This window comes from Quercus lobata, chromosome 10, assembly GCF_001633185.2.
Source record: "Quercus lobata isolate SW786 chromosome 10, ValleyOak3.0 Primary Assembly, whole genome shotgun sequence".
Taxonomy (NCBI): domain Eukaryota; kingdom Viridiplantae; phylum Streptophyta; class Magnoliopsida; order Fagales; family Fagaceae; genus Quercus; species Quercus lobata.
In genome coordinates this window covers 27196336-27218569 of record NC_044913.1, presented here as the reverse complement: position 1 = coordinate 27218569, position 22234 = coordinate 27196336, and the positions used below count along the sequence as shown (strand labels likewise).

The window sequence follows — 22234 nt, the reverse complement described above, 5'->3', positions numbered from 1 at the left end:
TCTTTAGCTTCCTACTATTGCCATCAGAACTCTTCGATATAGTAAGTCACATAACACTATAAGACCATTGCCTTCTACAAGTCACTGTTATAAAGCCAAACAATGATTCTTGGCCTCACCTGCTCTAATGTCAAAATCCACATGAATCGTGCCACTCCCTTTAGATTTGTGCCTTTCTAACCTTCTTTTGAAGAAACCGACCAAACCAACCTCTTCACCAACATCACACAAGCAAAACCCAAAAATCTGGTCACCAGAAACTATTGTACACGCCACCACGCAAGGCCTAAGGCTCCAACAATACTCATCACACATCGCTATTGGTTCTCACACTCCGTTGATTATCTCACCACACGAGTCACACTAGAGTCTTCTCCAGTCTCCGATTTACCAAACCTAGAAATCTGACAACCAAAGGCCACTACATAAGCCATCGCATAGCCACGGTCCTCTCTATCTTTCTTCATGCACCGATATAAGTAGGGGTGTAATCAGTTTAGGTTGGTTAGTGTTGAACGCAATTTTTGTACCGAACATAGAATTTTGATTTTAACATATTGAACACTGAAACCAACTTGTAAGGAAGGAACGCCAAACCGACCAATTGCATTCAGTTTCGATTTTGTTCGGTTGAGTTCCGGTGTTTGGTATGTGAGAAACAAAAGCAAGAAAAAAAAAATATATATATATATATATATTTTTTCATCAAACAGAGACATTATTGGAAGAAAAAATTAGTACAACAACTAACAAGAAAAGCAAGACCAACACAGACTCTGTTTTCAACACAAAATACAAAGCAACACAGGAAAAAAACATAAAACACAAACTAAGATTAAGCAAACATCATGCCGTGTTGTCTTAGAAAACAAACAGATCAAAGAAAAAAAAAACCCTATTTCCTTTTGCTTTCCCATATTTTCTCAACACCCAAACACCAAGCAAACATAAAATAGTATACTAAAAATCATGTATATATTTAGAGAACATACCAAAAAAAAAAAAAAAAAAAAGAACACCAAGCAAACACAGGAAACATATACTCAAAATCAAGAAGATTGCATTTTCATTTTTTTGGTTAAACATTTTTGGGATTCTTGAACTTTGTTTCTGAGTGCCTAAAAGAAATGGAGAAGAAAGAAGGTTGTGGGGAGAATGGCTGCAGCTTAAAGAGAGAGAGAACAGATAAAACGACGTAGTTTTGTTATGGTAAGGAGAGAATAAATAAAAGTGCATTTACTATGGGTCGAACTTGAGTTAAAAATGTGAAAACGCGTGTCCTTACAACTATGCTACCTGGAACTACCTTGATATAACTTTGTGTATATTAATATTTAATATATTTCGGTTCAGTTGGGTCGGTATTTTGTGTGGGACACCAAAACCGAAACCAAAATATTTCGGTTTCAAGAATTCAAACCGAAATTGAATTGTTCCAAAACTGAACCAAAAAATTGGACTCAATTCGATCAGTTTCGACCGGTTTTGTCGGTTTTTCGCACACCCCTAGGTATAAGCCTACTAATATCACCCTTCGCCATGTCTCAACCACACAAGCCTACCTGTCCACGTCATTTACCTCGTCAGCCAAAGTTTTGAATTACATTCCATTCCGGTCGGAATGAACCACTTCAAACCAATGTTTATTTTTTCAAGTTTTATATGCAAATAAAGTTAGGGTTTTGAAAAAATTAATAACCCATGTGCTTGGTTGCTTGTGCTAGTTGGTTTCTTTATTAAAGTTAGCTACTTGCTTTTGTCTCATGTGCTCATTGAAAATCTCAATAACCCTCTCTCTGTTTTGTATTTTGGGTTTTGTTTAATACTGAATCAATAAAGTTAGGGTTTTTAAAATACTGAATCTCTATTTTGTAGTAACAACATAAGATCAAGATGTTTATTTTTTCAAGTTTTATATGCAAAAATAGTTAGGATTTTGAAAAAATTGATAACCCATGTGCTTGGCTGCTTGTGCTAGTTGGTTTCTCTATTAAAGTTAGCTGCTTACCTTTGTCTCATGTGCTTGTTGACTTTTGATATATAAAGTTAGCTATTTATTTATTTATTTATTCTTGGTATATTTTTGTTTATTGTTGTTGACATGCTATGAATCTGTGACTGTGATGTTGAGTTGTTATTTTCTTATTGATATTAGAGATTTGAAAAAATGAATAACCCCATGTGCTTAAATGTGATGTTGGTGTATTTGTTAATAGTTGATTGTGATATTGGGGTATTTGTTTATTATTGATTTGATGTTGATGTATTTATTATTATCTTATTGATGTGTTTATTGTTGGCTTGTTCTGTATACTAAAGTCCTTCTCGTTCCTTCTTCTTCTTCTTTTTCTTTTTCTTTTTTCCTTTCTTGTTGACTTGTTGTGTTATTATATACTAGAGTAGAGAGAAGAGCCCTTTTCATTCTTTTTTTTTTTTTTTTTTTTTTTTTTGCTGACTTATTGTGTTATTGTTACAGGATTTTTTTTATTGTAGACTAGACTCATTTTGGTGTTAAATTTTTATTTTTTTACTTTTTATAGTTTCTAACTTATTTTGTTTATTGTTATTTTATTTTATATTGTAGATGAATGACACGAGAAATCCCAAAGGGTCAAGACAATGAAGCGGGTCAAGGGACAACCTATGTGCATGAAGACAAAGGCAAACCCCCACTCCCACCAAAAGTAGGTAATACTGGTAAAAAAGATCTTCTGTTTGGAGTCATTTCACTATTACTGAAGGGGGGAAAAACCTAGGGCAGCTTGTAATTACTGTGGCACAACCTATGCTTGTGATAGTAAGTTAAATGGCACTACAACCATGAAAACTCACATACAATCACAATGTCTAAAATATCCTTATAGGGAAGCGGAAAAAAACCAATCAACCCTAGCATTCAAACCTAAAGAAGAAGGAGAAAGTAGTGGTAGACTTGTGCCTTATGTGTTTAATTTTGAGGCATGTAAGAAAGCATTGGCGGAGATAATTATTCTAGATGAGCTGTCTTTTAGGTTTGTGGAGAGTATTGGTTTTAGGAAGTTTATGTCTGTTGCCCAACCTAAGTTCAATCCAATCCCTTGCAACACAACAATTGCCAAATATTGCTTTAGGGTGTTTTTAGATGAGAAACAAAAGTTTAAAGAAGCCCTAAGAGAGCAGCGGGTGTCTGCCTTACCATGGATACATGGACATCCGTTCAAAATTTGAACTACATGTGTCACACTGCCCATTTTATAGATAGTGATTGGAAAATACACAAGAGGATTCTTAGTTTCCATTTAGTGGAAAATCACAAGGGTGAAACACTTGGGAAGGTGGTTGAGATGTGTTTACTTGATTGGGGGATAGACAAGATTCTAACTATCACAGTTGATAATGCTGCCTCTAATAGTGGGCTGATTTCTTTTATTCAAAAAAAGACTAAGCATAGGAAGGCAACAATTTTAGGGCATAAATACTTGCATTTGAGGTGTAGTACTCATATCTTGAACTTAATTGTTTGTAAAGGGTTAACTTAAATGGATGAGACAATAGTAAAGGTGAGGAAATCCGTGCGATATGTGAGATCATCTCCACAAAGACAAAGCACAATTAAGTTATGTGTGGAGAAGGAAAAAGTTGGCTTTAAAAGTCAGTTGTGCTTAGATGTGCCCACTAGGTGGAACTACACCTTTATGATGTTGGAGAAGGCCAAGAAGTATCAAAAGGCTTTTGAGGGATTGGAGGAAGAAGATCCAAATTATCTTGGGACAATTAGAGAGGAGGTAAAGAAAGAAGGAAATGATAGACATGAGGTTGCTTGGGGAATGGATGATGTGGATTGGGAAAAGATTAGGATCTTTTCAAAATTTCTTAAAATTTTCTATGATGCAACCTTGCGGTTTTCGGGTGCTAATTATGTCACTAGCAATTCTTTCTTTTTGGAGTTCATGTCAATTCATGACACAATTGACTTGGAGTACGAAAAAGATGATTATTTGTTGAGAAAAATGGATGATTACATGAAGAACAAATTTGAAAGGTATTGGGGGAACTTTGATAATATGAATCACTTGTTGTATGTAAGGTTAGTTCTTGATCCTCGATACAAGTTGAGGTATCTTGAGTATTGTTTTGGTACTTTGTATGAGAACCAAAAGGCTACTAATATGGCAGACAAAGTAAAGGCTATTTTGGTGGATTTGTATGATGCTTATACTCAAAATCAAGTCAGGAGTAGTAGTGCTAGTGCTGCTGCACAAGCCCAAGGCCAAAAACCAAGTGGATCAATGGAGAGAGACAGTTCTAGTGTGGTTGATGTGAAGGCAATGAGGATTTAAGAAGCACTTGAAGGGTATTGATTCTTCAAATACAAAATTAGAAGTTGATAAATACTTGTTAGAGAGTTGTGAAGATGTCTTGGATGAGAAGTTTGATATTTTGGCTTGGTGGAAGGTTAATTCTCCATGATACCGTGTGCTTTCAAGAATTGCACGAGATGCTCTTGCAATATTAGTATTCAATGTGGCCTCAGAATCTGCTTTTAGTACGGCTGGTCATGTCCTTGATCCCTTCCGGAGTTCATTGTCTCCACTTATGATGGAAGCCCTCATTTGTGGTCAAAACTAGCTCCTTTCTTCATCGGCTCCAATCATCTTTGAGCTGCCATGGATGATGTTGAAGAGTATGAAAAGATTGATGGTAGTATAACTATTATTTTTTATATTAAAAAAAATATGAATGTCTATTTCTTTATTTATTAAAAAAAAATTATGCATGTCTATTTCTTTCTTTATTTTAAAAAAAAAAAAACAAATGTCTTAGATTCTTAGCATATTTATTGTTTTATTGTACATTATGCATGTCTATTTCTTTCTTTATTAAAAAATAAATAAATAAAATAAATAAAAACTAAATGTCTTGGATTCTTGGCATATTTATTGTTTATTGTACATTCTGCATGTCTATTTCTTTCTTTATTAAAAAATAAAAAAAAAAAAATAAAAACTTGAATGTCTTGGATTCTTGGCATATTTATTGTTTTATTGTACAAGTGACTTATATGTTTTTTTTTTTCATTTTTTGTTTGTAGAACTTATGAGTGATGTTGCATTAACATCGGAACTAGACATGTCCACACCAACACCTATTGAAGTTGATGGTTGAAGATTGCTCTTTGGATAGGTGGTATTGATGATGACATATTGGGTTTTGTTAGTTTTTATTTTGACAACATATTGATGTGTGAACTTGACATATTGATGTGTAGACTTTTTGCTATTAGACTCTAGTAGACAATGGCCTACATATAGATATAGGCTTTTATTTTGAGTTTTGACAGTGGCCTATACATAGACAATATATGATATTAGGCAATAGGCAATGACATACGGCCAATTTATTTTGTGTCTTTGGCTATAATGCTATTATGTAGGTATTGACATATGAACAATATGTGGACATTGACATATTACTAATGAAGTAATGAAATCTGCACTAGTTATTTTATTTTGACTTGTACAAGTTATTTTTTAATCTTGTTTGTATTTGATGGGTACCTGTAACAAGTTACGAATTAGTTTGAGCACTAAAGCAATTTTTTGCTCTAATTTATTTCTGGATTTATGAATCTATGTTGACAGGTTGCCCTTGTGCAAATGTATTGTTGACAAGTTATATGGTTATTTTTGGATTTATGAATCTGTGTTGACACTGGACAAGTTGTGCAAATGTATTGTTGACAGGTTATATAATGTTAACAGGTTATTTTTGGATTTATGAATATGTGATATGTGTATTTTAATGAGAATAATAGAAGCTCTAAAGCAAGTTATGAATCTATGACAGGTTATGATTTATGAATCTGCTATATGTGTATTTTTGGATTTATGAATTTGTAACAGGTTGTGATTTTTTTTTTTTTTTTTTTTTTGATGAATCTCCTATAATGAGTATTTTTGGATTTATGTTGTTAAGCAAAAGCAAGTTATGAAAAATGTAAAACGCAAAGCAAGTTGTGATTTTTTCTTATTTGTAAAATGTTTTATGGATGTGTAAAAAGGCCCAAAAAGGGGCCAAAACAGGTTCCTAAAAAAATGCCCAAAAATGGCCAAAATAGGAAAGGCCCGAATTTAGGCCAAAAGGGCCTAAATAGATTGCTAAAAAAGGCCCAAAGATGGCCATTGGCCAAAATAGAAAAGGCCCAAATCTGGGCCAAAACTGGTTCCTAAAACAGGTTTCTAAAAAAGGCTTAATTACAAAGAGCATAAAAGGCCCAAAAAGGGCCATAAAACAATTGGCTTGAATACTGCATTTTAAAAAAAAAAAAAAAAACCAAAAATCGATCGAAAAACTGACTAAAACGATTGAGTTCCAACCGTTTCGATTGGTTTCGGTTGAGAACTTTGCAAACCGAAAATTTCAGTTTCAATTGGCTAGATAAAAAAAAAAACCGATCGAACCGAACCGATTACAACCCTAGTGAGAGGTATCATGAGAATGGAATAAAATAAAAGAGGTGAGGTGAAGAAGAAGAAGAAGAGGTCTGGTGAGTGAAGGAGAGTATTTGAACTTGAAAAATGAGACATCAAAAGTCACGTGTGAAAGTACAAATAAGTTTAAAGAAGGACCTTCTGGGAAGGTTCATAGTTTTCCAAATACATCTACATACTGCTTAATTTACAAATATACCAGATTTGAATTTTTTAAAATAACCAATCTCATTAGAGCATCCACAGTAGTGGAGCTAAAAATTTAGCTTTTTAACTCCACCAAAAGTTACTTTATCTATTTTACCTATACACATGCTGCAGCAGTGAATCTATTTTAGCTTTTAACACAATAAAATAATATAAACATCACAATAAAATAAATATATCTACTATAATAAAATAATCCATCTCACTACAATAAAATAATATATTCACTACACACATACATCACAGCCACACATACACAACCACAACCACCACCACCACCACAACCCATAACAAAGAAAAAAAAATTAACCAAGCCGAGCCACCACCAGGAACACACCGATCTACTAGACCCACCAGGCAACACCCACACCCACCACCACAAAACCCACCCGAGCCACCACCACGAACACACCAATCTACCCACAAACCCACCCACAGCCCAACCACCCACCGACGCCGATCTACCCACACAACCACAACCACCACCACACCACAGCCCACAGCAGGAAGAAAAAAAAAAAAAAAACAAAAAAAAAAAACAAAAAAAAAAACAAAAAAAAAACAAAAAAAAAACAAAACAAAACAAAAAGTGCTAATCGGCATGGCAACGACACGGAGTGACTGAAAGAGAGAGAACCACGGAGTGACTGAGAGACCCACAGCCCAGCCACCCACTAACGTCGATCTACCCACACAACCATAACCACCACCACACCACAGCCCACAGCAGGGGAAAAAAAAAAAAAGGTGTGCCGATCGACGTGGCGGCAACACGGAGTGACTGAGAGAGAGAGAACCACGGAGTAACTGAGAGAGCTTCTAGAGTGACTGAGAGACAAAGAGAGAGAGACACGGAGTGACCGAGAGAGAGAACCAAATTTTATTATTTTAATCCACTCGGGAGTAAAATAATGTTTTTTTTGTTTAGCTCTCATGAACAGTGCACATCTATTTATAGATGTGCACTGTAACAATGGAGCTAAAAAAAATAGATTTAACTCCATTGTTAGGGCATAATTTTGACGTTTAAGGAACTAAAATATAACAATATATCAATATAACATCACTACTGTGAGTGCTCTTGGAGCGTTGCATCAGTGAAGTTATTTTAATATTTCAAGTAAAAAAAAAAAAAACTCATACATCATCCTCAGTATTTTCTCCCACAATTTTAACATTGTATTGTGCCCTCGCCACAACTGGCGACCCATTCTTCCTCGCCAGAGGCTCAAAAATGAAAATAGTATTTATTTTTCTTAGCACCTCTATCTCTTCGCTTTGTAAATTTTGGCGCTCTCGAGTTCACGCCATTTTTAGAAAAGAATAAGTGGTCGATTTGACCAGTGTAGGGAAGGAGTATTTTGCACGGCATAGATTGAAGCCCACCGATTCAGGTACAATGCTTTTCTCCTTCTCTTCCCCAAATTTTATTGCTTTGTGCTTTGTGTGTATGGATAATGGGTGTGTTGGTTTGGTGGGTATGTTTTGTTTTCTAGGAGTGTGGGTTTGTTTTATTTTCTGGGTCTGTGGTTTTGGTAGGTATGTTTTATTTTCTAGGTGGTGGGTTTTGTGTCTATGGGTATGTAGGTTTGTTTGTGTTAATGGGTGTATGGGTTTGTATGTTTGTGCTTTTATTTTCTCTCTTTTGATAACTGATTATTGGCTTTGAGATGTATGTTTTATAATCTTTGTAATTCTTGTTGGTATTTTTCAATTTTAAATGTTGTTAGGGGCTCTTTTGGTAACTGAGTTTCTAGGCTTTGGTTAACAATGCTTGTTTGTCGATGTCTGTATAATGGTATGAAGTTGATTCCTTAGAAATTAAGCTTCAAAGCCTTGAAATTAATAGAGGTCTGACAAGTCATGCTAGAACTATCTACCACTGAAGTAAGATCTTTATCATACACCACAAACTTCAGGTTTTGAAGTTATATCATGTTTGGCTCACTTGAAAGGGATTTTCCTTCTGCTCTTGCTTGATGTGGTGTACACGGTCTCTTATTTTAGGTAATCAAGTTTTTCACTGCAAGAACAAGAACAAATATGTGGGGTATGAAAAAATAAACATTTTTTTTTTGTTCTTTCTACAATTTGGTAGAATAACAAAGATACAACTTTTAGACCTTACCCTGTAGTGAAGACCAAGCTAGCAAGTATAATTAACATTAGGACTGCAATGCAGTATTGTCCAAAAGATTCCTTGCATACTTGGCAAATTAAGCCCAAGAAAAACCATTTCGTTTGGTCATTTATTTGTTGGTTGGTGACAAAATTAGAGGGATTCAAAGAATTTGAATTTCCGGTAGGTCATGACTCATGACAAAGACCCAGACTGGCAAACCCAAACCCCTGCTGAAATTTTGTTGTTGTCTCCTTTGAAATGAAATCTTCAACCAAAATTTGTTGCCAACTTTGTCAAAGAGTGTACTAGTAAGCTTTGTCAATTGAATCAACTTGTGAACTTATTAATTTACTTCTCCAGATGTTCAACTATAAAAGGATTATGCTGAAAAATTTTGTTGACAAATGACATTGTAAAGGCCACCTCAGTTGCTGTCTTATATCTTGTGCTATTAAGTTACTAGTATTGTAGAAAGCTTGATTCTAAGACTTTAAATTTTACCATTCTACTATCCCTTCGGGTTCATCCAATAAAATTGGAATGATAAAAAGAAAATTAGCATGACCCCTGCACAAGAATGATAAGCATAAATCGAGAAATGGTCCAATAAAATTGGATGTTGTTGGTAATCAGTGAGGCTAGGTCTGTTTCTCTAGTAGTTTAAGATTTTCAATTTTATAGGTAAATAATTGTTCTGTGCTAATGTTGAATTTTCTGTAAAGGGCCCAAATTCTCTACCAAGGAATTATACCCAGCCGAGTACTTGTCATTGTCCCTGTTTCAATCTATTCATTCCATGACATTCCCAATGATTCTTTCCTGCATGTTTTTCCTCATATCCATATTTAGTGTTGTGACTTTTTCAAGCCATCCTAATAACATTGTGAATAATGAATCTCTTGTAGCAAAGCTTGGTATTGTTAAAGCGTGAAATTTCATGAAAGTTTAAGTGGTTTTGAATCCATGAGTTCATTTGGTATGCATTAAAAAGAGGATTTGGAAACAACTTATCTAGCTTTTTGCTAAAAGTGTGCTAAAGTAATTGTATCTTGAAAAAAGTGAGAAAAAGTGAGCTTTTAAAAAGCTATACAAAAAGCTAAAAGCTAAAAGTTGAAGCTAATGCCAAACACTCTCGTAATGATGAAGTGCATTTCTGTCACTCTTGTCTTGTATATATAATTTCTTCTTTTTTTAAATTCTATTTTTGAAGTCAATTTATTGGAGATTAACTTCTATACAGTTTATCTGACTTGGGATATTGGTTTTGTTAGAATTAGTATTCTACAAATTTGAGCCATATGAATCTTCAATAGTCATATTTCTTGAGTTAAACTTCAACAAAAGGCTTAAATGTTTGGTGATATTTATGTCCTCTACTAATCTGCCTGTCCTTGTGATCCTTTTGCTGTTGTATCTAAAGTTGATTTGCCTAACTTCTCATCATATTACTGCTTTTGATGTTATTGTTATAAGGAATGGATTCGCAAATGTGTGGGGATTATAACTTCACACAACTCTTAGAAGAGGGGTCTATCATGAATAATGAATTTGTGATGGACTCTCCTCAAGATTAAGTGCATAACCAACAATCTCCAGCTGAAATTCAAATGGGATCCATTAATAAGAAAACACAACGGGGTGGTAATTCATTCTATAAGAAGGCTGCCTCATTGTGTCAGCATGGCTCATTTCCTCATTAGATGCAGTAAGGGAATGAACAAAAACACGGAACATAATGGAATAGAGTTTGGGAGTACTTCAATAAAAAGAAGAAATTTACATCAACACGTAATGCAAACTCTCTAATGAATCGTTGGTCAAAAATTCAACTCCAAACTAATAAGTTTGTTGGTATCTTAGCTTCAATTGAGATGGCTAATCCAAGTGGTGTGAATTAGCAAAACAAGATAAAAAATTGTTGTTCAACGTAGTGTCAATGCATTAATGCACCACTAGCTATTCACTAATCAAATTTTTATTTTTCAATTTTTTAGATTAATGAGGCAAAGGAAGCATATCTAAAGGTCCAAACTATTCCATTCAAATTTGATCATTTTTGGAATATCTTGAGGCATCAATCAAAATGGCTGGAACTTATTGGGAAGCCTCAAATGATAAGAAAATCAACTGCGACATCTTCTCCTTCTACTCTAGAATCGATACATTTAGGGGAAGATGAGGTCTCCCATGCTTCCTTTGTAGACTTAGTGAGACCATCGGGTATAGAGGATGAAAATGAATGATTAAATAAACAAAAAGGTAATGATAGTTTGATTTTGAATCTTTAAGGAATACTGGATGAGACATGGCAGAAAAGAAGAACAAAAAATACGATGAGAAAAAAGTTCTTGAGAGGGCATATCCTCAAACTCAAGAACTCATAGAGATTAAGAGAGAAGCTTCAATTAGAACGAATGAAAAAAGAATTGGAAATTACCATGATGGATACTACAAACTTGGATCCAAAGCAGCAACAATGCATTAGTCAACTTCGCCAAGAAATCATTCAACGTCAAGAGAAGAGTAATTGGTGAATATTGTTGCAATGTAGCACACTAGCCATGCAACCTTTTTGTCAATGCAAGGATTTTTTTTGTTAAGGTGTTTCTAACCTTTTCAATTTTTTTTGTCGAGGAGCATGCATCTTAGCCCTTCTCTCATTGTTTCTAGCTTATCATGCCTTGTTTCTTTTGGTCTTTAGTTATGCTATTGTTAAGTATAAAAAATTAAACAAAGAAAAAAACTTGTCAGACTTGCCTTTTAGGTTACTCAACTCCCCGCGCCACACCCCCCCCCCCCCCCCAAAAAAAAAACCCCCCAAAATGTATTTTAGGTTACTTATATAAAAACAAATTTCTTTGTGTTCTTAAAAATAAATAAATAAACAAATTTCTTTGTAAAGTTGTTTTCAAGAGAAAAAAGGAAAAAAAATTGAGTATTTAAAAGAGCTAATAATGGATGTTTAATTATTTAACTACATATTATTTAAGAATTTATTGTAAAGGTGAAATTTTAAATGTATATTTAAGGGCAATTTAAAGTATTTAAAGGAGCTTGTAGTGGACATTTGTTACAATGGTGAAATTTATTGTTGACACATGGCAAAATAAATTGGACATGTACCAATAATTATTTGCCACATGGCATAATCTTCCGAACGTTATATTTGTCATTGTTTTATGCACTGTCAAAAGGATATGTGTCACCATTGTGCGTATCCTCCAGTTTAAAGATCCAACTTTCATATTATATTATAGATTATAGATTATAGATAGTGCAATTATCATTTATTAATAAAATTACAATAATATATATATGTGTGTGTGTGTATATATATATATATATATATAGGAGATGAGTAACTATAAGTTACACATATATAAGAAACCAAAGAGTTATGAGTTACAAATGATGATCCTACTAACTTTTTTTGTTCTATGTAACTACCCATTAACTATACCTATGGGTTATACAAACCATTAAATTGACAGTTATTTTTTGTGTAATACAAAAGGACTTATATCCATATATTGTATTAATTCATGTATTATATTTTAAATTTTAAATGCATAAATCAATTTTTTTTCCTTTTGAATACAAAATGACATAAATAACTTTATTTTTTATTTTGTATTTATTTTTCCCCTAAAACTTAAATAGAAATGGTAATAAATAGGTGTGTATAATAGAAAATTGTAAGTTTAGTGTGTTTAAATATAGAATCCCCCAAATAATGTGTAATGGTAATACCCATTTAAATAAAAATGGTGATAGTTTATGTTTTTTTTTTTTCCTTAAAAAACTCAAATGAGAGTGATAATAAATAGGTGTAATTATATATATATATATATATATATATATATATAATAAAGACATCTACGTTTTTTCTTATTTATTTATTTTTGTTTACACTTAAAAAGAGAAATGTGTGAACAAATTAGTTGTACACACATTTCTTAATTTGTCAACACCACCCCCCAAGTAGAAATTATTAGGTCGACCAGGAGGAATGCTAACGTGGTCTTCCCTAACCTCTCAACCAATAAAATGTTTTTATTTATGCAAATGTGACATCGTCTGATAATTTTTATTTTTTATTCATCGTACTAATTAGGAAGCTCATATATACATTTGCATAAATGACATCATCTTATTGGTCAGGGAAGACTATGTTAGCAATCCTCTCGGTGTAAATAATAATTTCTCCCCAAAAAGAAAGCCTTTTAGGTTACTTATATATAAAAACAATTCTTTGTAAAGTTGTTTACGAGATAAAAAAGGGAAAAAAATTAATTAAGTATTTAAAAGAGCTAATAATGGATATTTAAGTATTTAACAACATATTATTTAAGAATTTATTATAAAGGTGGAATTTTTAATGTGTATTTAAAGACAATTTAGAGTATTTAAAGGAGCTTGTATTGGATATTTATTTCAATGGTGGAATTTAATGTTGAAAATGGCATAATAAATTTGACATGTACCAATAATTATTTGCCATGTGGTGTAATCTTCCCAATGTTATATGTGTCATTGTTTTATGCATTGTCAAAAGGACACATGTCTCCATTGTGTGCATCCTCCAGTTTGGAGATTTAACTTATATAAATTAATTTTTTAAGAATTGTTTAGGTTACTTATATAAAAATAAAAATAAAAACAAAAACTCTTTGTAAAGTAGTTTCCGAGAGAAAAAAAGAAAAAGAAAAAAAAAAGAGTATTTAAAGGAGCTAATAATGGATATTTAAGTATTTAACTACATGCTATTTAAGAATTTATTATAAAGGTGGAATTTATAATGTATATTTAAGGAAAATTTAAAGGAGTTTGTAGTGGATATTTATTATAATGGTGGAATTAATGTTGACATATGGCAATAATTATTTACCATGTGGCGTAAACTTCCCAACATTATAAGTGTTATTATTTTCTACATTGTCAAAAGGAAACATGTCACCATTGTGTGCATCCTCCAATTTGAGGATTTAACTTTTATAAATTAATTTTTTAAGACTTTTTCTAGGTTACTTATATAAAAAATATTTAAAAAAAAAATCTTTGTAAAGTAGTTTCCAAGAGAAAAAAAGGAAAAAAAATTAAGTATTTAAATGAGCTAATAATGGATATTTAAGTATTTATCTACATGTTATGTAAGAATTTATTATAAAGGTGGAATTTTTAATGTGTATTTAAGGACAATTTAGAGTATTTAAAGTAGCTTGTAGTAGAAATTTATTACAATGGTGGAATTTATTGTTGACATATGGCAAAATAAATTTGACATGTACCAATAATTATTTGCCACGTGGCATAATCTTTCCAACGTTATATATGTTATTGTTTTATGCATTTTTAAAAGGATACATGTCACCATTGTGTATATCCTCCAGTTTAAGGACCCAATTTTTATATTGTTAACATATATTATGTTATGGGCTTTAGGCCCAGCTAGATTACTTGTATAATATACTTGTACTACACTTTACTTGTATCGTACACATAGGCTTACTTGTACCGTACACATATGCCTCCTATATAAAAACACTCTTGTATATTCTTTGATCACGAAATACAATATAATCATTTAGTATTTCTAACATGGTATCAGAGCCACTGCTTTGACCTTTTCTTAGCAGTCTTGTCTTTATTGGTGTTACTTTATTCTCAACATCGCTTCTGCCATCACAACAGTCGCCATAGCCTCTCGCCATTGAACCTCCGATGTCTTCCAACCGTTGTCTTTGGATTCCGAACCTGCAGCTGCTGTCGTTGAGGAATCCTACACCGCATAGATCACTGCACATGTCATCACCGTCGCGAATATTGCTCCGATCACATTTCTGGAGGTATCATTGAGATCGTCTTGCGCTGATCTACCCGTCGGTGAAAGCCTCGCAGTCATCGAAGACCGCACGCGCCCTCACGCGCCGCCGAAACTTCTGCGTCAACATCCCATGCGCCACACGCGCCGTCCTCAGCTCCAGCTAACGTCACCCGTGACGTTATCAATGCCGCGTCAACCCTAGCTGCGTCAGCATCCAGTCATCTGCTGAGTCAGCATCCAGTCATCTGCTGACGTCATCCGCTAACCGTTGACCGCGTTGACTTTTGACTATTGGCCGTTGACTTTGACCGTTGACTTTTCTCTAGGGTTGACTTTTGCAGTCCAAGTTCTCCTTACCCAGTTTTTCGCGTAGATTTCATTTTTACAGTCTGTTTTTGCATATTGTGTCTCTAAATGGATAAAAATGATATTTTTCTTTCTCGCTCTATCAATACTATATTGGAGGGAAATAAGAATTACTTATCTTGGTATCAAGTTATGCACAGTTTTCTTAAGGGTTGCATGCTCTGGCATTACTATACTGGTGCAATCACCATTCCTATCAAGGGAGCAAGTGAAGAAGATGTTGCCTTCCTTGGTCTCATGATTGAATGGGATAGTCACAACCACATGATCCTCACATGGATTCGAAACACTTTCATTCCCTCCATCTCCAATCTGTTGGGCAGTTTTGATGATGCAAAATCAGCATGGGATATGTTGGCCAAAAGGTACTCCACTACTCACGGATCCATGAAATATCAATTAGTGGTTGAATTGCATCAACTTAGGCAAGAACTAGGGCAATCCATCAATGACTACTATGATCAGTTTCGCTTCATTTGGGACCAAATTGACCTTTCTGATCCAACTTGGGCATGCTCAAAGGATGCTCAGTAATATGCTTCCATTAGAGATGAATTTCGCCTCTATGAATTCCTGATGTCACTTCACATGGACTTTGAGCCCATTCGAGGTCAGCTTCTAAATCGCAGTCCTGCTTCCTCTCTTGATACTGCTGTGAACGAGTTGGTTAAAGAAGAAACTCGTCTTGCAACCCTTCAAGCTCAGAATAAGCTCAATGTTTTGGCTATTACTCCTTCTGCTCCACCCATAGAGCAACCTCAGCAATCAAGTGATTCCTCTAACTCTAGCAATCGTCGCAAGCAGACCAACAAAAAGTTCTGCAACTATTGCAAGCGTCCTGGACACACCATTGAGACTCGTTACCGTCGCAACAAATTTACTGCTGCTGTTGCTAATACTGAGCCTACTCCGCCGATGGCTTCCATTTCAACTGAGTCCCAGTCTTCTGGATCCATTATCAACCTCTCCCCCACTGAACTATAGGAGATCATAGCTCAAGCTGTTTGTATGGTTGGTAATGTATCTCTTTCCACTACTCTCTCAGTTCTACCGGTAAGTCTTAAACTTGACTTTTTGATTCTGCCTGTTGCAATCACATGACACCTCACTCATCCTTATTCTCCAAACTTGACCCTGCACCACATCCTCTAAATATCCATATAGCTGATGGTTCTACTATGCATGGGAATAGTCTAGGTTTTGTTTCCACCTCCAACCTCTCTGTTCCTGGAGTCTTCCATGTACTTGACCTATCCTATAATTTGTGCTCTGTGGGACAATTACCTAAACTAGGTTATCGCCTTATTTTTTACTATCCTAGGTGTATTGTGCAGGATTCGAGGATGGAGCAAGAGCTTGGGACCGGTCCTAGAGTTGGGAGTATGTTTCCCGTGGACAATCTCCATCTTCCACCTGTTACTCCTGTTTCTGTTGTAGCTGCTACAGTTTCTTCCTTACCATCTCTCACACTTTCGCATTCTCGTCTTGGTCATGCACCATCTTCTCAGGTACAACAATTAACTTCTAAGGGTCTGTTGGGTTTTGTGTCCAAAGACAATTTTGATTGTACTTCATGTCAATTAGGAAAACAGCCAGCTTTGCCTTTCAATAACAGTGAATCCATTTCTAATAGTATTTTTGAGTTAATTCATTCTGATGTTTAGGGACCTTCTCCTGTTGCTAGTATTGGTGGATCCCGATATTTTGTTGTTGTTATTGATGATTATTCTCGTTATAGTCGGATCTTTCCTATGAAATCTCGTTCTAAAATTTTACCAATATACAACAACTTTGCAAAAATGGTTGAAACACAATTCTCCAAACGTATCAAAACTTTTCGATCTAATAATGCTCTTGAATATACTCAATATGCGTTTCAAGCTCTATTATATTCCTATGGCACTGTACATCATCTAACTTGTCCAGGTACCTTTCAGCAAAATGGTCGAGTCAAAAGAAAATTTCGTCATATTCTTGACACTGTTCGTACTCTTCTTCTTTCTGCCAAAATTCCTGCCCCATTTTGGGGTGAAGCTGCTCTTCATGCTGTTCATGCGATTAATCGCATTCCAAGCGCTGTCATCCATAATCAGACTCCGTATGAGTGTCTATTTGGGTCACCCCCTAACTATCATCACCTTCGCTCCCTTGAATCTGCTTGTTTCGTTCTTCTTTAACCTCATGAGCGCAACAAACTTGAGCCTCAATCTAGACTCTGTTGTTTCCTTAGTTATGGCGAAACTCAAAAAGGGTATAGGTGTTATGATCCTGTCTCTCATCGTCTTCGTGTTTCTCGTAATGTTGTCTTTTGGGAACACCGATTGTTTGTTGAACTCTCTCACTTTCGTTCTTCCCTGACTACCTCATTTGTTTTAGAAATCTTTCCAAATGAGTCTTTTGTTCCTTCTACCAATACTTTTGATCCTCCATTGGACTTCTATATTCAACCTCCAGATATTTTTTATACTTCTCCTAAATAGGTCGAAGATGAACAGGTTGATGACGACCTACCCCACCTTGAGCCTAGGTCCCTTGCTCCTGCTCTGCCTGAAGATCCTCCACAAGACATTCCACCTCGCCACTCAACCTAGGTAAGATCCATTCCTGCACATTTACTTAACTATCATTGTTACACTGTCCTTACTACACTTCACGAGCCTCACACCTATCGTGAGACCTCCACTGACCCTTTATGGCAGATTGCAATAAAAGAGGAACTTGATGCATTAACCAAAAATCATACCTGGGATCTGGTCACTCTCCTTCTTGGACAGTCTGTGGTTGGTTGTAAGTTGATCTATAAGATCAAGACTCGCTCTGATGGGTCCATTGAGCGTTACAAGGCTCGTCTTGTTGCAAAAAGTTTTACACAGGAGTATGGGATTGATTATGAAGAGACATTTACTCCGGTTGCTCGTATCTCATCTGTTCCTGCCCTCTTAATTGTTGCTGCTACTAATAAATAGGATCTTTTTTAGATGGATGTTAAAATGCCTTCCTTAATGGGGATCTGAGTGAAGAAGTCTACATGCAACCTCCTCCTGGTTTCTTTGTTGAATCAAACAAGGTTTGTCACATTCGACGTGCACTTTATAGCCTTAAACAAGCTCCACGAGTTTGGTTTGCCAAGTTCGGCTCCACTATCTTTCGCTTGGGTTATACTGCCAGTCCGTATAATTCTGCCTTATTTCTTCGTCGTACTGATAAAGGCACCATTTTGCTTCTTCTATATGTGGATGATATGATCATAACTGGTGATGACCTCAGTGGCATTCAAAAACTCAATGATTTTCTCAGTCAGCAGTTTGAGATGAAAGATCTTGGACATCTCAGCTATTTCTTGGTTCTTGAAATTACTCATTCCACAGATGGTCTTTATATTACTCAAGCCAAGTATGCTTCTGACCTTTTGTCTCGAGCTAGACTCATTGACAACAAGACTGTTGACACTCCAGTTGAACTTAATGCGCATCTAACACCCTTGGGGGGGGAGAACCAGTGTCTAATCCTTCTCTTTACAGACGATTGGTTAGCAGCCTAGTTTATCTCACAGTTACTCGTCCAGACATCTCCTATCCTGTTCATCAGGTGAGCCAGTATCTGTCTGCTCCTCGATCAACTCACTATGTTGGTGTTCTGCACATTCTTCGATACCTGAAGGACACTCTCTTCTATGGCATTTTCTACTTAGCTCGGTCTCTTCTTGTACTCCGTGCATTCTCTGATACTGATTGGGCAAGAGATCCTACTGATCGCAGGTCCACTACAGGTTATTGCTTTCTCTTTAGTTCTTCTTTGATTTCTTGGCGAAGTAAGAAACAAACCTTTGTGGCCCACTCCAGTACTGAAGCAAAATATTCTGCCCTTGCTGATACCACGTCTGAGCTCTTTTGGCTACAATGGCTTCTTAAGAATTTTGGTGTATCCACATCCTCTACTACTCCTCTTTATTGTGACAACTAGAGTGCTATTCATATTACTCACAATGATGTCTTCCATGAACGGACTAAACACATCAAAATTGATTGTTATTTTATCCGTTATCATCTTGTCCATGGTGCTCTCAAGCTTTTTTCCGTCTCCTCCAAAGATCAACTTGCAGATATCTTCACCAAGTCACTTCCTAAGGGACGCATTCATGATTTGGTTGACAACCTCAAGCTGGTCTCACATCCACCTTGAATTTGAGGGGGGGGCTGTTAACATATATTATGTTATAGGCTTTAGACCCAACTAGATTACTTGTATAGCACACTTGTACTACACTTTACTTGTACTACACTTTACTTGTACCGCACACATATGCCTCCTATATAAATGCACTCTTGTATATTCTTTGATCACGAAATACAATACAATCATTCAGTATTTCTAACATATATTATATTATAAATAGATAGATGTATCATTGTTACAATTCTTTTTTAATAAATATGATAGAATTTTAATTATAGTATCTTCACATCTCTACATCTCTTACTTGATAATAAGAAATTTTACCAATTATATTAACTTGAACCCATTATATCTTTATTACAATTAGTAACTATGATATCCATGTTCTTCTAAGTTAAGTTGGTGCATACCTTTCGAGCTGGAATCCAAAGCTGCTGTTCATTCTCATCATGCTCGAAATATCACCAAATCAATCATGAAATTTAGAGGTGTTTGTTTCAACAGTCAACTGCAGTCGCTTTCGTCCGATTTCATTTGGTGTTTTTTAAAATTTGCCAAGACAAGAGCTACTTCGTGGGGAGCAACAATTCATAGAAAATATTAATGCTTCTCAACCTCCTCTCCAGTTGTCAACCAAAATGGAATTCAAATCTCTCTCTGCCGTCCACTTGAACTTTCTTTGTTGGTTCACTTAGAGTTTTAAAAAGGATATATATAGCCTGATTCTTTAGATGCTCATTTACCTCAAAGATAAAGCCTTCACTTGTAGAATGGCCTTTTAGATTCAGACCAAGCGTGTGTTGTGCTTAGCTACCAAAATGATGTACGATGATCTACTTGCCAAAAGCTTTAGTGAGCACGAGAAGAAAAAATTGGGATATGGAGCATTTTTTTGGTTGCTTGCTTATTGCATTGAGCTTTTGCACTGTGTTTAAGCCTTATTTGGGTCCTCTACCAGCTTGTATGTCCTTCATTCTTACGTTAACCAATCTAATTTTTACAACACAAAATTATTTTGATGATTTTATTAAATCTATATTAGTGCTGTGTTTTGAGGAGTCAATATTTTATATATTATGTCTCTTTCGGATCTTATCTTGTAATGCTTTACAGTGAACTTGAAGCTGTCTATGGCTGCTGGTTTTAAAAAGCTGATGGTCAGAGATACAAGCGGCACCTACTCGACACCTTTGGCTCCACTGACTCACTTATCAGAGACAAATACAAGCAGCTATCAGGAAACAGTTAAAGGTTAGCTTTGATCAATCTTGACAAGCAAAAGCTTGACTGCTTGAGTTATTAAGAAATAGTGAATTTAATCATTTAGCCGCAATATTCTAGCTCAATTTCTCAAAAGCTTAAACGGGTAGGAAATGATGAATTTAACCATTTATTAGTTATTCTGATACGTCAATTTTTCAGCTGCAGAAATCATGACAGACATGATGGAGCCCGTGACAAACAAAACAGAGCCTGTTATAAAGAAAATGGAGCCTTTGTGCGATGTTACCGAACGAAGAGGTGATATTTGCAATATCGACGGGGATGTTAGGATTCGAGGGAATTCTTCATCAGTTTTCCTTGTTTCATCTGAAATGAGCATCTTGGCGGGGAACAATAACTCATGGAGTACAAGACCTTATGCTAGAAAAGATGACCCAGCAGCAATGAATCCAATTAAGGAATGGTCGATTAAATTACCGCGTCGCAATGAAATCTCTCCATGCAAAAAAAATCAGTGTTCCAGCCATCCTTTTTTCTCAAGGGGGATATACAGGAAATCATTTCCACGATTTTTCTGACGTGGTTATTCCATTATATTTAACTTCTCGACAATATAATGGAGAAGTACAATTTCTCGTTACAGACAAACGACAACGGTGGATTGCAAAGTTCAAAGCAATCCTAAAGAACTTGTCCAGATATGAGTTGATGGACATTGACAGAGAACAAGAGTTTCATTGCTTCCCAAGTGTAATTGTTGGTCTTAAGAAGTTGCTATTCACTAAAGAGAGTCAATGCAATCAAACTCAGAGATGATCAACATAAAATGCCACAGCTTCTAATCACTTCAAGAAAGAGAACACGGTCTTTCACAAACATTGGCGAAATAACTAAAATGGCAAGTAGCTTGGGCTACAAGGTAACCGTTGCAGAGCCTACTCTGAACGTTTCAAAATCTGCAAAACTTGTGAATTCTTGTGATGTGTTAATGGGGGTTCATGGAGCTGGTTTGACCAACATTGTTTTCCTTCCCAAGAATGCAATATTAATCCAAATAGTTCCCTTTGGGGACTTTGAATGGCTGGCAAGAACTGACTATGGAGAGCCCTCAAAAGGATATGAATGTAAAGTACTTGGAATACAAAATAAGCACAGAAGAGAGCACTCTGGTACAACAATACCGTCCTGACCATGTGGTTTTTAAGGACCCTTGTTCAATCCAGAAACAAGGATTTATAGCATTTAAGTCAGTGTATATGGACAAACAAAATGTGAAGCTTGATGTGAATAGGTTTAGGCCAACTTTGTTAAAAGCCCTTGAGCTTTTGCATTAGTAGGTATATATTGTATTCTGTAGGAGACCAAGCCTTTACCTTTTGTTATTCCCATATTCACATAGTCATATGCAATTGGTTCAAAACCTTCTTATTCTTTTTTTCTTTTCTTTTTTTGGTTAATGAAAAATGGATAGAAGGGGGCGACTAATGTAGCTTTCCTACCTGAGCGTGACCATAGTAGCACCCTACCTACTCCCGGGTATAAAATAGTAGAAGAAGCATTGGTGCATTTGGAACATGATTTTATCTTTTTGAAGGTAAATAATATGTTCATAAGAATGCTACATTTTGTTAATGCAAGTATTAGTGACTCATGAGCCCAATAGCATGCATTTTCTTTTGGGCAAATTATAGTAAACCCACCTGTGATTTGGTCCATTTGCACTTTACCTACTCGTGATTTAAAACTTAATACTTTGCCCACTTAAGATTACCTCTATTAAGGCTCTGTCACCCACCTCTATTAAAAAGAAGGGTCGATATGTAATTTTGCTCTCTTTTTATGTCT

The 22234-nt window shown here is 35.3% G+C and overlaps 1 long non-coding RNA gene, 1 other non-coding gene and 1 pseudogene across 2 annotated transcripts; all 3 read left to right on the top strand.

Annotated features, from left to right (window-relative positions):
* The first annotated feature begins 7809 nt into the window (after positions 1–7809).
* Positions 7810–10665, top strand: LOC115963280. The gene is made up of 2 exons (XR_004085778.1): positions 7810–8071; positions 10273–10665. It is a non-coding gene; the product is annotated as an uncharacterized LOC115963280 (long non-coding RNA).
* On the top strand, positions 9309–9412 carry LOC115966136. Its single transcript, XR_004086325.1, has one exon. It is a non-coding gene; the product is annotated as a U6 spliceosomal RNA (small nuclear RNA).
* A 5421-nt stretch (positions 10666–16086) lies between the features above and the next one.
* On the top strand, positions 16087–21723 carry LOC115964580 (annotated as a pseudogene).
* Positions 21724–22234: the final 511 nt, after the last annotated feature.